At 26.8% G+C, this 16151-nt stretch overlaps 1 protein-coding gene across 1 annotated transcript in view; it reads left to right on the top strand.

Annotated features, from left to right (window-relative positions):
* LOC105141530 (protein TRANSPARENT TESTA 12-like) overlaps positions 1 to 16151 on the top strand; it is a 56922-nt gene that overhangs the window by 30465 nt on the left and 10306 nt on the right. Inside the window, exon 2 of the mRNA XM_011048774.1 lies at positions 10121 to 10158. The gene's annotated coding sequence lies outside the window, so the exon portion shown is untranslated. The remainder of the gene's footprint in view (positions 1 to 10120; positions 10159 to 16151) is intronic.

Below are 16151 nucleotides of genomic sequence, written 5' to 3'. Positions count from 1 at the left end.
TAATTCTTAATACCTTGCTTGTTAAATGGTTAATCTAGATTTGTGTTGTATAACACTTGATACAATAAATACTTGGCATTCTCATAGTCTAACCCTATAATATAACCTATACCTATGCTATGAAAGGAACTTAATTTATTATTAACATAAATTAGTATCATGAATTCCTTACAATATTTAAAAGTTTGCTGTTATTTCAATAAGATAATTAATATGATCATGTTAGCAATTTATAAAGAGCTATTAATAACAAATCATCTAATTGGAACCTCCTTTGTATGTGGTTTTCAATTGAGTAATAAAAAGAGTTTGTATTATACTTGTTTAAAATACCATTAATGGATCATCTAACCTTGACATTTGTTATTATCATTGTTTAATCCTTACATTAATCTTACATCTCAAAGTCCTCTTTAACTTATTATTATTGTTAATTTATATAATTAACCTCCCTGTGGTTCGATCCCGATCTTATCGGGTTATTTATTACTAGGACACTCCTACACTTGAGAGAAGACATCAATCTTTTAGTCGTGTTAAAATACTTATGTTATTTACAGATGGAGAACCATATGTTTCTTACGAGACATTGGTGGAAATGATGGTTGGGTCAACTTTTAGTTATAATAACAGGTGTAAAGTTATAAATGATAATAGTGATTCTTATAGGAATATTGTTATAGATGTGATGTAAATAAATCAGGGTTATACAGGTGAATGTTCAATCATAGATGAAGAACCAAATGTAGAAGTGGCCAAGTTTTTTTATTTTTTGAAGAATTTGATTGAAACATTATGAGATGGGTGCACAAATCACAGTAAATTATCGGTCGTTACATAAGAATCACAGTAAATTATCAGTCGTTACATAAGTATTCACCATTAAGTCAAATCATAGGTTGAATAAGGTTGATTATGACATAATTGTTGAATGAGGGAAAAAAAACATTTTACATAAGGGGAAAAAGTTGAAAAAGAACTTTTATGTTGTTAAATCTATGATAAAACCTCTCGACCCAGGATACGAGAAAATTGACATAAGTCCAAACTGCTATATGTTGTATTACCTTGAAAATACAGAGTCGAACGAGTGTAGAATATGTAGGCATACTTGTTATAATCCTATAATTAACTAAGGCAAGATTTTTATCACATATAGAAAACTTAGATACTTCACAATTACTCCTAAATTGCAAAGGTTATTTATGCCTTCAAAAACTACTGAGCATATGACATGGCATCATTTACATGATGTGGTGGATGGAGTCATGGCTTACCTATCTGATAGTAAAGCCTGAAAAATATTTTAATAGGGTTCATCGTCAGTTTTTAATGGAATTAAGAAACGTACATCTTATGTTATATACTAATGGATTCAATACATTTAAGTCATTTGTAGCTCATTGTTTTTGTTAAATGGTGATATTCATGATTTACAACTTCCCACCAGGGATGTATGTGAAGTTGGAGTTCATATTTTTATCTATAATCATACCTAATTATACTCGGTTCTAATAGTTAGTATTTTCCTAAAAGTTTTGGAACTGTTCATTTCTTAATGTAACTATATATTATGTTCAACATAGATGGAATTACCAAAGGTTAATGTTTGTAGATATTTTCCCAAGAGTTTTGAAATCATTCATTTCTCAATGTAATTGTTTATTAATCAATATGACAGTTCAAACTGTTTATTACAAATGGAATCACCAATGGACTGAAAAGTTGTTAATGATATTTGGGGGGGTTTTGAAAAAGAATTATTAAATTAAAATTTTCAATTAAATATTACAAATATAATCACAAATGAAAGTGTTAAAAATATGAATATTTAATTATTCATCGATAAATAAACCCCAAATTAAATACTAGAATCTCTAATGTCATAACAGACAAGTGCTTCTTTTCTTCTCTCTTCCTCTATTACAAAATCAAACATGTTTCTCTCTCTATAACATTCTCATTACTAGGATCAAAAATATCAATCATAGCAATAAAAAATGTATGAATATTGTTTATTAATCAATATGACAGTTCAAATTGTTTATTACAAATGGAATCACCGGACTGAAAAGTTGTTGATAATATTTGGGGGGGTTTTGAAAAATAATTATTAAATTAAAAAATTCAATTAAATATTACAAATAGAATCACAAACAAAAGTGTTAAAAATATGAATATTTAATTATTCATCGATAAATAAACCCCAAATTAAAATACTAGAATCTCTAATGTCATAACAAACAAGTGCTTCTTTTCTTCTCTCTTCCTCTATTACAAAATCAAACATGTTCCTCTCTATAACATTCTCATTACTGGGACCAAAAATATCAATCATACCAATAAAAAATGTATGAATTTTTTTTATTGCCAAACTCATCTAAGGATTATCAAAATTTTGTTAGAAATTTCAGTAAAGTCTATTTTATACGGAGAGGTCCTAGTTATTGATAATTATCCTATATGCACTTTATACTCATTCTTATACCATATCATAATTACCTTGTACCGCACAGCAATCATCCATAGGTACAAGCGCAATAACTCATGTATTCTTTTTCTTTTTCCATTTAAACACATATGAAATTCATAATTAAACAGAGAAAAGCAACATTAATATTACAAGCATATTATGATACTGAAATTTTATGTCTCGACATATAATATAAGAATAAAATATATTAACATTCATTTACTTTATAATTCATACAAAAGAAATTAGAAGACCTAGGATACTATACCTAGTGTAAATACAAAGGACCTGCAATATCATAACATTGGAATAACTATATTAAAAAAAAAGGTATAACAGGGATGAGAGAGTTACCATATATATATATATATATATATATATAAACACATATCTTGTAATTCACACTTCAATCTTCCTCTACTATATCTAATAATTTTTATATTTTTTTTAATTTTCACTTAAGAACTTTAATCTATAAAATCTAAAATTGGTGTATAATTCTGGATCAATTATCAAATTGTTTTTCACAATTAAATCTAGTGTCCTTACTTTAAGAAAATTCAAAATTTCAGCTTAATTTGGTTAAAGATTTTTAGTCTCTTCTCTCTTGCATGCAGCCAGCCTTCTCCCTCCTTTTTTTCTTCAATTTCTTCACTTGTTTCTTTGTTAAATTCTTTGTTAATGAGTGTCCTCTCTACTCAAGTTTTTAAGATTTACATAGTCCTAAAAAATATTGTCTTTTTCCCTCTCTTTTAGTAAAGAAAATTATGCAATCTCTCCCCTGTTTTTCATTACGTGCAATTGATCGTACAAGAGGAAGACAAGGGGTATTCATAGCCCCATTCTTCCTAATTACATATTGGCCCCTTTTTTTTTTCTTTCTTTTTTTACAACTGGAGTAATACTCCTTGTCTTTCATATTCTTCTTATTTGATTTCTTTATTATTTATTTATTTATTTTGAGTTTTGATCTTGGGATTCGGCACTCTTTTTTTTTCTTCTCTCTCTTTTTCTCTCCTCCGTAATCCTTTTCTATTCTCTTCTCCTTCATGCCTCAAAGATTTGTCCTCCTTTTCTCTTTTCAGTTATACCCCTTCTTTTTTTTAACCAATTAGCCTAATATTTTGTTCTTATACTTTTCACGTTCTCTTAATACAGTCATTTTATTCTTCTTTTATTTAATTGGTTTATTTGTTGAATTTTTGAATTGATTGTGATGTTTAGTTTGTGATTTTTGTATACACAAAATATTAGTAACATATCTTAGGTGGAATTATTTGAAAACAAAATGGAATTTAATTTTTTTTTGTAATAAGAATATTGAAATAATAATTAAATTTAAATTGAAATTTGACTTTGTTCAAGTGGTTAATATCTCAAAGCTCAAAATAAAATAAAATTATATTGAAAAGTTAGAAGCTATAGAAATGGTATAAAATCAATTGGTTTGTGGCAATCAAATTTCAATTGATGTGTATTTGCAGCTAAACAAATATTGGGAAGGTGCTACTAAATTTAAACATAATACATAATAAAAAAATTATTGAAGTTAATAGCAATCCTAAACTTTCTGAATCATGTATTAATCATGTGTTCCCGTTCAAGATATTTGAAACCTGACTCAATTAAAACAATGACACTTTCATCGATGAATTAATCACTAATGTAATCATTTAGGCAACCTCAATATTTGTAAACTTAAAATTGCTTTCGTTAATTAAAATTGTTTTTTCTAAAATTATTAATTGTTATTTATTATTTAATAGTGCATGAGAGGAAAACAAACTTATATTGAGATTAGGCTTCCACTAAACAAGGTACTTTCGAGTAAGTGGATCCTGCTTTTAAAAGACCCCTCCTCAATGTGGCAGCATCACACTCAATGAGCCCATGTCGAGAGAGGCTACTTGTGCCTCATGTGCCTATTCATAATCGATATTTAACAACTCATGGTCGTCAGAAAAGTTACTAGAAGAACTAGCAGCAATCTTGCTTGTACGACACGTTACTAACTTTCCTTTAGACATCTACATAGGTGAAAGAATTGAGATACCATAAACCATTATTTGAACTGCAAGGAAAAACTTTTATTGGGATAGGATTGGCAACGTTATCGCAAGGAGGGTTTGGGAGAATTATGTTGCAATTAGGTAAGATTAAAATCAAAATACATATTTTTTTATCCAAATGTTAAAATTTTATTTTTTATTTATTAGCCAATAATTCATTTCTTCAATATAGGTTACATGATTTTTTGTACGAGATTCAGAAAAACACCAAAATATGCTAAAGAGAGCTTTCAAGGTGAAAAGTCGTGGCAATTTGGAAAGATTACATACCTCTATACGTCTCGAAGGTTGTATAAGCAGAATATATTCACCCCATGATATCCAAGGATTTTGTGCAATGGTTACAATTTGGTGTGAAGAAATAGAATAGGCAAATTCACGATTTTATTACAACATACAGCGACACATCCATTCCATTTATTTCTCATGCAAAGTGGATGATAAAATTCTTTTTTGTTTACATCCATTTAAAAAAAATTATTATTTTATATGAATATGTTTAACTAACAACATTTTTCTATTGCAAGCTATGATTCTAAGACATCAATCAAGATCGACAGAGCTTTTGATTGAAACATATGTTTAAAATTATGTCCGTTAGAAAAGGGTATAGCAGCTTGTAGATAACGAAGCCCAATACTTGGTGATATGTAGAATTTCAACAATTTCCTTTCTAAAGTTATTATTTTTTGAATTTAATGACTTTTTTTAGGAAACATATAACATCAAATATGATCCATCAGCCCATCTGGAACTCAATCTGGAATTACAATTGGAGAAAGGATCGTTTAATGGACCTAATAAAAATTGAGTTAATGGTATCTCAAATACTACAATCGACGACTTGTTGATGACTCGAAGTGTTTCAACCATTGGATACTTGCAATCGTTTTTAAGCGCTCAAACTCTGGAGTTCTATATGGGTGATACATATGCTCCATCTTATCCTCCCCTCATCCTGACAAAGACCCTCCTCCTCCGCCAGCCCCTCTCTTCTATATGAATTGTATTTGAACTAATAAATTTTTAAATCTATAATAAATATTTGATTTTTATTTTAATTTTTTTCTACTCGGTTTATTACATTTTGAAAAAACATATTTTACTAAAATTACTGACGATCTTACCGACAAATTAAATTCATCAATATATTCTCGAGAGTTAGAAAAACATTACTAAAAATGTTGTTGCCACTGTTTAATCACCAACATAATTAACTCGTCGATAATATTAAAAAACAATTGATGGAATAACAAAGAGTTTTTTTTGTCAATGAAATATCATTTTGAATGATGGAAGTACAATCAGAATAAAATAGGTGAATTTTTTTGTTTGGAGTGCTTTTTTTGTTTGTAAATTTATCGGTAATTAAATTATCAATGCACTTTTAAGTACTAATCACCTAGCAAATAATAATTGTTTATGAGCTCATTGATAAAAATCATACTAACATAATCATTGTTTAACTACTAAAAAATATACCATAGATGAAATATAAAATTCTGGTAGTGGATATATATTATAATTGTTTGGTAAAGAATAAAATTAATTATACATTATATTTTGATACAAATTTTAATGTTAAATGAATTAATTTGCAATAGAAATTAGTCACTATGGAATATATCTAATTATCAAAATCAACTATTCAGTTTTTTTTAATATATTATGTATCATTAATTTGTGTATCTATTATTTTTCAACGCAAACTCTTATAATACACACACAACTCAAACTTTCGTTAATTATTAATTTATAGGTTATCATTAATATATTAGACGTCTTTTTTGTGCTATTTAGAAATTACATAAAACAACAAAAAAATATCAAGTATTCTTTTAATTATTTTAAATATTTCACAAATAAGAATAATTTGATGTTTTTTTTTGTAATTGTTTAATTTGATCCTTTTTTTTTGTTTTGTTTTGTATGGATATTTTTTTATGATGTTATATCATATATATTATTTTGGATTCCATAAATGCCTTGATGAGACTAATTCATAATGGAAATTTTATCTTTCATAAGCTAACGGAAATTTTATTTTTTAAAAGCTTGGGGTTGTTATCGTGGATATCAAAAGCGCACTAGTTAATAATATTTATCAATTATAAAACATAAATAGACTGTTATCCATGCATGATGTCATGACAACGAGATGAAGCCTTGAACAAAAAAAAAAAAGAATTGTTAATATATAAAAATAATGTAACCTAATAAAAGTAAGCAATTCATCATTACATTTAAAAAACATTAGGTGCTAGTAGCAAGCCGGCACATGCATTGTTGTGGATCTTCTTAAATACTTGTTTTGATATATTTTTCAATTTACTCGATCCAATTAAAGTTTAAATAAGAAGAAATAAAGTTCAATAAAGTTAATTTTATATGGAATAAGTAAATAAATACATTAATTTTATTCTGCATGGGCTACTCTACGGGTGAGGTTAGCATATTTCTAGGAAAATACTTGTTAAAAAGATTACTTTTTGTAGGTATGTAACATACCTTTAATTTATTAGGTTAGAAAGTTTTTTTTATTTTAAATTGGTGTATACTATTTTATGATGGAAAATATTACAAATTATAGTGATATATAGTTAAGAAAATGTATTGGAAACCCTTTAGTTTCTTGAAGCTTGTTTAGTAAGAATAAAATTAATCAAATTAATGTTGTACTATTTAATACTGTATTTGAACTTTTTAAACAAGAGTATCATACTTTTAAATGAAGTGTAAATTTAATTTAAAACCTAAGAATATGGTAAATATTTTTTTAATGTTGTATAACGAACCAATAAATAATGTTTAATTTTAAAAAAAAATACTTTGAAATGATTTTAAAACAAATAATTAATGAAAAATGAAGAGTTGGGTTTGCATGGACTAGGTCGACTCATTATTGGCGTGGCACCTAGGTCTGCCTTAAAAAACTTTAGACGTATCAACTTCTAGCAAATTTGATTGCTAGAAAATATGGGTCTGTTGTTGTTAGCCTCCAAAACTTATTTTCATCATTACGCTTTAAAACACATTAAAATTATCTTAATTATACATTTGATGTCAATTCGATTTGAGAGGGAGATTATGTGTTGGAATCAAACAAGCAAAGATTACAATCATCCAATAAACAGCTGAAACTTTTGATTGTGCAACCATTAATCACTTGAATAACCACAATCAGCCAACAAACAGCCATTATAAGGATTAATTGTTCTTTCCTCTTTATCTAGTCATTAAAATTAGTTAAATTCCTTGAAATTTAGGTTGAAAATTGATTTTACTATTTTCATAACTCTTTTATAATTTAAACTTTAATGCAACTTAGATTTTATTTCTGAGTTAATTATGGTAATATTCAAACATTAAAATTATATTTTTTTATTTATGGCATGTTAAAAATTTGATTTGCACTTTTCTTAAATCCAGAGGCTTGCCATTTATGTATTAGACTTTTAGTTTTGGTGGGATACTCAAGCATATAAAATAAAAATATTAACGTTAATAGCAAATATTTTATGAAGTCCTTAACGATTCTTCTAAAATGATCCTTAATACACTTAATTATGCTTAAAACATGGTAGAAAAAGCATACCATAAGAGGAATAAAAAGATATTTGTTTCATGCTTATCAACAAGTTTGTTGAGTTTTTATTTATATTTGTATCGTGATAATGTCATCTTAATAACATAAATTCATTAGATAAATCTGGATGTTCTTATTATGTTTTTATACAAAATAATTTCCTTGAAAACTATTTACTTTCTTTTATTTTTTTATCAAATTTCTTCTTCAAGAATGTTTTATTTTATCTTAGTGAGATTTAATCTCCATCTCCATTTGGGTTGACCTAGGAATCAAAACCATAGTGTTCCTGAAGTCCAATTTTGTAGTACAAGGATTAATTGATATGTTTTAACCACGTAAAGTAGTCTGGCTTATGTCATCCACAAATTTGGAATTAGATATCCAAGTGGTGTGTTTTATTGGTTGCATTTAATTGTTTGCAGCTACCAGTCTCAAAAATACAAAAAGATGGCAGCTACTAGTCAGACACATACAACTACTATTCTTTCCATACTTTTTCATCTTTCATTTTTTGACTCTCAACTTATCATCCACACAATCAGAAGAGTTCATCCAAGCAAGCTGACAATTCAAATTAATATGGCAGCGCATCTGACAATTCTAGTGTTAGTGATGTACCAGGTATGTAGAATAGGACAGCAGAAGAGAACAATTCAAACCATATCTACCTTTGTAATAAGCCTCTGTTGCCCCGGAGCAAGTCTGGGTGTGCTTTGTCGTCTTACAAGAGCAAATACTAAATTATTACAATTGGAAGAGCAGTCAGTATTGTCAGGAAGATTCATAGGTTTATAATAGTATATAATATGCTGAGTTTTAGTTAATTTAACTTGGATTCTCTTGTCTTGAATTCTCATAGTTTGAATATCTTTTTTGCAACGATAAAAAAAAGTTTAGCCTTGCTAATAATATAGCCCGAGCCACCTACCTCGTGTATATAAATATATAAAAAAGAATCTTCTTCTTTCAACTCGGACTAATAAGGACAAGAGGAGCATAATAGACACATTATAATTCATTTTTTTTAAATGTGCCATTTAACAGGAGGCAACAAGATTATCTGTTACCTTAACTTGTTATGTATTGTCGGCAGGTATAGAGCCTTTGATCAGGTGTGAGGAATATTATTTTGAAGGTATTAATTATTTTTATTATATTTATTATAGGATTATAGTAATATACCTTCGAAATATAAAAAGAATCTTAAGTTTATAGAAAATAGCTTTTATAAATTTCTTAAAAATTTCTGTTTTGTTTTTTATAAATATAAACAAAGAGTTTGCATAAAAAAAATTTATTTATTTTAACAACAAATTGATATTTATAAATAAAATAATATCCTTTCAGACCAATATATCTATAAAATTTAAAAGCATGTCTCTTCATACCAATATATATGTAAAGTTTAAAAAGAAACTTTTTATTCAAATTATTTCAATAATTTAATAGGGGGTGTCATATATAATGGTTAGATTAATTAGTTTTAAAAATTTAATTAACTTAAATTAATTAATTTAAAAAATAATAATAAAAATAATTTATGTTACATAATAGTTACAAGCACCATCATATCTATCAATTTTGATTATTTTTTTTTTCAAATCTTTCTCAACATCAAAATCTATTGATTTAGTACTGTTCTCACATTATAAGATATAACAAAATCTTTTTTTTTTTTCAAAATAGAATAAAATTTTCATTAACCATCTAATATACAAACTATATTTTAACGACAGTAAGATACTCTGAATGGTGCGTATACAAGTTATAGATTGGGTTGTTCGCACACGATCTTCCAGCGAGACCAACCATTCTTCGTTGCTACCTTTTGTTTCTCTATTAACCAATTCTGATTTTCTTATAAATGAATGCCCACAGAAAGAACAGAGAGAAAATAGACAAACTGACACACTGCACTCCTACCCAAGCGTCACAATGGGTCTCCCCTCCATTTCTCTCAGTTGACATTAGTCCAGCTTCGAAGGAAACTTCAGTCGGTTAATTCAGCCCTAAAGAATACTTAAACGGTACGCATGCAACTTACGAAGAGTAAATGCTTAATTTCATTGCTCCTACGCTACCATTATTCTCTCCCTTCATTGTTTTTATTTATTTAACATTTCATATTCTCGTTCTGCTAGCTTTTCCTTAACTATTTCATCTCATTAATGCAAATGTGTCCTTTCATAGTGCACATAAAGGAGTAGTGACAATGTTGTTGTGCTTCATTCTGTGACATTCAGATCATTAAGGTCTCCGAATTTTAAGACACATAATAGGTTATTATCCCCTCTTGTTATATTATTGTAAGATTCAAACCTTTGGAACAAGGCTGATATTATTAGAGTCAGCAAATGACTGACTACTCCAGTAGTGGTTTTTGACCTTATTATGTGGTGGAGAACATTACATTAAACGTGCTCAGCTAATCGTTTGCTGCTACCACCTTGAAAAGAAAAGGAAACGTAAGTTTGCAACTGCCGGTCTCTACTACGCTTTCCTTTTGTTCTCTCTCAGCCCTACCTCACGTACCTGTCTCTCTCACAGAACAAACCATGGACGCAGGATTACTTTGATTTCTCCCATGTAGTTTTATTGGGCTTGGAGATACGAGGGGATTAGCTTCCTTAATTTAGATCTTCAGTATACGAGGATAGATTGACTATATATTTGCAATATTTTTTAACTCTTATATTAAATACACATTTAAATTCATGTTACTTTCATTAAACTCTAAGAACTTTTTTATAAATTAGGTTAAAAAATAATATAAATTATATTTTAAAATTTTATTTAAAAACTTAAGTTTTTGGGTTGAGATGGTTCTTTAACACAGTATAAAAATCTTGATGACTAAGTGGTTATGAATTTCAATTTCAAAACTCTTATTTATTTGATAAAAATCAATCACAAGGTAACGTGGATCTATACAAGTTTTAAACCCAAAAAGTTTTCAATTAAGAAAGTGTGTTAGAGAATAATATAAATCATATCTTAAGACATTACCTAATAATTTAAACTTTTGGGTTAAGATGGTTCTTTGACAAATATTTCAAAAACCACAAAGAAAAAATAAATTGAATGAAAAATTTTCATCAGATATTACAAATCAAAGGAATAGATTTTAAATTAAAAAAAAAGTTCTATATTATGAAATGTATGGTTGATCTAGAAACTAAAAATACTTCATAAATATATATTTTGAAGGCTTTACAATCAGTTTACCATGATTTTATCATTAAATTGATTAAAAAATAAATTACTAAAAACATATAAAAGAAATTATGACTAGGATTGGGCTTGCAAGGATTTCACCAATAAGTTCGGAGAACCAGGCCCATGCACGTGTTGTACTTTAAAACTGCTTATGATAAATCACAAGGAACCACTAGATTTCAACCTTTTAAATTCAGCTTTTTCGCTTCAGAACATCTCAAAATCTGGAAAAAACTTTAAAAATCTTATTATATATATTGAAACATATTTTAATATACCTGAAAAAAACAAAATAAATTAAATTAAAAAATTCAAATATATTTTGGGATTTGAACACTCTGTTTTTTTTATTGAAAATAAATTAAAATTAATGTTTTTTAAGTGTTTAATTATGATTCTAATATGCTAGGTTAAAAAAAAACTTTAAAAAAGTATTATTTTAATATGTTTTCAATTAGAAAAACACTGTGCATTTTATTAACAAACACGTACTAAATCTACTAAATTCCCAAGATTTACTTCATGACCATTGGAGTTCATATAGCATATTATAAAAAGTAAAATTGAATAGAATTTTTTTTTCTATTTAAAATTGAATGGGTTCATGTTACTGTTTAAAATAAATCGTAATCCTGCTATAAAAAAATTGATGTCGTTTTCTACAAGGATTAGAGCAAACCAATGTCAATCTAGTTCAATATTCATTTCAATCCTTTAATTTGGCAATGTTAATTTCAGTCCTATGTAAAATGCCAAATGTTCAAAACAGTTCGTGCCATCTTGCTTTTAGAGAGACAGGATGGCTGGAGAAATGGAAAAAAAAAAAAAGGAAAATCACGAAACATCAGATTTTGGTTGAGAATAGGCTTATTTCAATCTTCATAAGATAAATATTAACCTCCTAAGTCGATTGTTGGTATTTAAAAGTTAATATATGGAAAGTTTGATTAGAGCTCCAATTTAGAGAGTAGAGCTCAAAATTATTGGTATTTCTTAGCCGTATGGAGGCATGAAATCTTTTAAAACCGTCATGTTTCTAGCTTGAAAAACCTCTTTTTATAGCAAATTTTTTTATATTTTATACCAAAAATCACATAACCTATATAGTAATAATTAAATAAATTATTGGTTGTGATAAGAAAAATAAAACTTTAACGTTTAAAAAAATTAAATTAAAAATAAAACAAATATTTATTATCAATTTAAAAACTCATCATTTTAAATTAAATTCATCTAAAAGAAAGACTGAAAAAAGAGACGGCTCTTTGCCAGGAGGTCATAAGATGGACAATATATACCATCCATGTTTGATTTTAGCTTTATGTATAATCATCTCAGTTTTTGGTCGTCTCAACACTAAGTTGTTGTGTCTCAACAACATATATGATTGTTCGAGCTTCAACTTATTATTGTACAATTGTCTGAAACTTTAGAGATTGAGTGTTGGAAATTGATTGCGAGTATCCAACGGTCAAAACATTATAAACACGTCGCAAATCTTGGATCATACTGTTTGAGATATCATAAACCTAATTTTTATCATATCAACTGAATGATCTAACCTCTAATCACAAATTTGAATTGAATTCTAGATGGATCGAAGCATTGTCTTTGTATCTTTCCTATAATCGAGTGGTATATGTTTTCTAAAAAAAAAAGAAATTAAGCAGTCAGCTAATTCAAAAAAAATAACTAAAGTTTTTTTTTTAAATTCAAATTACCATGAACTTCTAAGCTCGGCTATCCACAATCTGCTGCGCCTTTTTTCTGACAATCATCATTTTGCATGTGAGTTTCTACAAAAAGCTTCATCAATTTTAGTTCACTTTCAAGAATCGTAGCCTGTAAAAAAAAATTATTATTAGTCAAACATTTTTATATAAAATAATTTTTTTAAAAAATAGATGTAATAAAAAAGAATTTTACCATCTATTTCACATATGAAATAAGCGAAATGAATTCGCCGGTATACATTGTTGTGGAACCTTGAATCTCCTTGTTCTAGTTTTTCACATTGAATTGAAATTGCGGCAAAAAACACTCAGACATCAAACGCTAGATATATTTTGTCCATGTAGCCTCTCAGACGTGTGAAGGTATGAAATTTCTCTAAATTGTTTTGTCTTTTTAGCTCGGAAGATTTTTTTTGGCATATTTATTTTATTTAAAAAAATTATTTTTTATGTTAGAAATGAGTTTATTAAGGTATTTAGTTTGGAGGTGTTTTATCTGAAAAATATCATAAATCCACTTTTGAGGTAAAAACAAATCAGCAAATCATGAATTTTTAATTATTGGAATGCCACCGGATACCATATCAATTATCATGTCGGATGACTCGTCGTTTATGTTTTTAGTTTTTGTGGAAGTGGGGCCTTGCGCACGGGACATATTTGTGCTTCGGATTGAGATTGTAAACCTATTGCATCATCTAGGCCTGCCTCCCTATACATGTTTATATATTTTACCCCTTCAATTAAAATTTTATATAAGTTAAATATTATATATTTTTTAATTTCTCTTTGTTTAAAATACATCCATACTATTATATTAAATATTTATTTAACAATTTTAATTATTTTTAGCTTGTTTGTTTCTTTAAATTTCAAACATCCTCAGTATTATATAAATAATTATATAATTTTTTTCAGATAAATTATAATATATAAAAATAGCCAATTCTTTCTTATATTTTTTTCACTCCATCCATTAACAAGTAAAAATTTTCATGAAAATATTTTAATATTTAAAATTATATGATGATGAAAAAGCCCCTTAAATAATTTTTTTTTCATTTTAGACCTATAATTTTATTTCAAAAATAATAATAACTTAATGCATACATACATACTATCAATTAAAAATAACTTGAATCAAATATATTAATAAATTAAATTTATACTGTTCTCGGATGAAAATAAAAGGCATTGAAAATGCAGACTCAAAAATGATATTTGAGTGATTTATTAGAGAAAAATATTTTTTCCTTTATAAGAACATTATTCTACTATTTAATATTTATCAGTATTGATATCAATATGATATGTTTTTTCGGAGTATTTCTTCAAAAGTGAAATGTGAATTTTTTTGAATTAGATTTTATTTAATTTTATCTTTTTCTTTTGTATTTTTTTGAAGATCTAAATAAACAATATAAACAACTCTAAAAACACATACATCTTTGTCAGTTAACTTTAGATGAAATTTTTTAGTTTTAATATATGTGATACTTTTTAAAATTTAAGGATATTTTTTAACTAAATATTTCACACAAAGTTCTACTTTACTTTTAGGGGGTATTTTTTCTTATTAACACATAAAATATAAAATTTTAATAAAATAATATAGATGCAAAAAGAATTGGTGAAATAGTATAATTTATACTTGTTGTGGTTCTTCAATAAGTCATGATTTGTAAACTAAACATTTGGTAAATGTAGCTTTTTGAAACCGCAAAAGCCGCAACATCTATCAAACTGCAGATTGTTTTCTAAATTAATCCCTGACCTCTTAATCTTAAACAAAACCTAAACTATTTGTCAAACCCATTTTAATCCCTAACCATAAATAAGACCTAAACCATATTAATTATTAACTTGTAAATGATGATGATAACAGTAACAATACAACTCTAATCCAAAACATGTTTTAATCTGGGTTCTTTTCTTATAAAATTAAGCATTGCATTAAAAAACATTAATGTTTTTTGTTCCTATAATTTATTTAGTTTTCAAGTAGCTTATAATCAAATTTTATTTTAGATTTGTTGTTGAATTACATAACAACTATAATTTTTGTGTCATTTTTATTTTTTTTAACTAATTTTTTATCAAGCATTTTATAATCAAAGTTCTTTTTAAGGTTATGGTGAATTGCATAATAGATACAATTCTTTGGTTCATGACTCCTAATTAAAAGTTATTTGGAATGCAACATATCAATTTTTACTTCCATCACAGGTAAGTGCAAGAACTCAACAATATTTAAATTAAAATTAAACTCAACAAACAATCCTAACTATCTTTGTTCACATTATGACTTGTGAGATTTTGATTTTCAATTTTAGTACTTCAAATTAAATCCAAAAAACTATATTTGAATCTCATCTTAACCGACTCAAAAATATTACAAAACACAAAATTACAAATAAAATAGAACACATTAAAATTAATTACAAGCTCAGAATTAGAAAAATAACACAACATAAAACTCATAAATTACAAAATAACACAACATAATACATTGGTAGCGTATAAACAAGTCTATTTATCTATGCATACATTGTCTACTAGAGTACCTAGGTTAATTAATAGCACAGTTGTCACGTGCTTGAGTAGCCTCTTGATCCTCCTATAATAACAAATTAATCTAATATTCATCAAATAAATACATTAAAGGTTCCATAAATAAATAAAAATATCATTTAACATATATTAATTTTGAAGAGTTAGTATTATTTATAATATTTTGAATTCATTGTGTATTTTGCTCTTAAAGAGGAAACGGTTAGGTCTTAGATATTTTTAGATTGAAAGAAAGAGAAAGGGGATGGATAGGAGATTGTTCTACAGGGGAGAAGAAGAGGAGCTAGGGTTAGATTTCATTACATGTCGTTATTTATAATCATGACATTTTAAGTTACCGTGATTTAGAATTGTATTTTCAAACGCGAAAAGCTCAATCTGTGTTATTTTATATATAAAAAAAATGTATGTTATTCTATTATTTTTTTAATTTAATGTGCTAATATATATATATATATATATATATATATATATATATATTTTATAATTTAAAATAGAGA

This window comes from Populus euphratica, unplaced genomic scaffold (genome assembly GCF_000495115.2).
Source record: "Populus euphratica unplaced genomic scaffold, PopEup_1.0 scaffold206.1, whole genome shotgun sequence".
NCBI classification, from domain to species: Eukaryota; Viridiplantae; Streptophyta; class Magnoliopsida; order Malpighiales; family Salicaceae; genus Populus; species Populus euphratica.
This window is presented reverse-complemented; position numbering and strand designations above follow the sequence as displayed.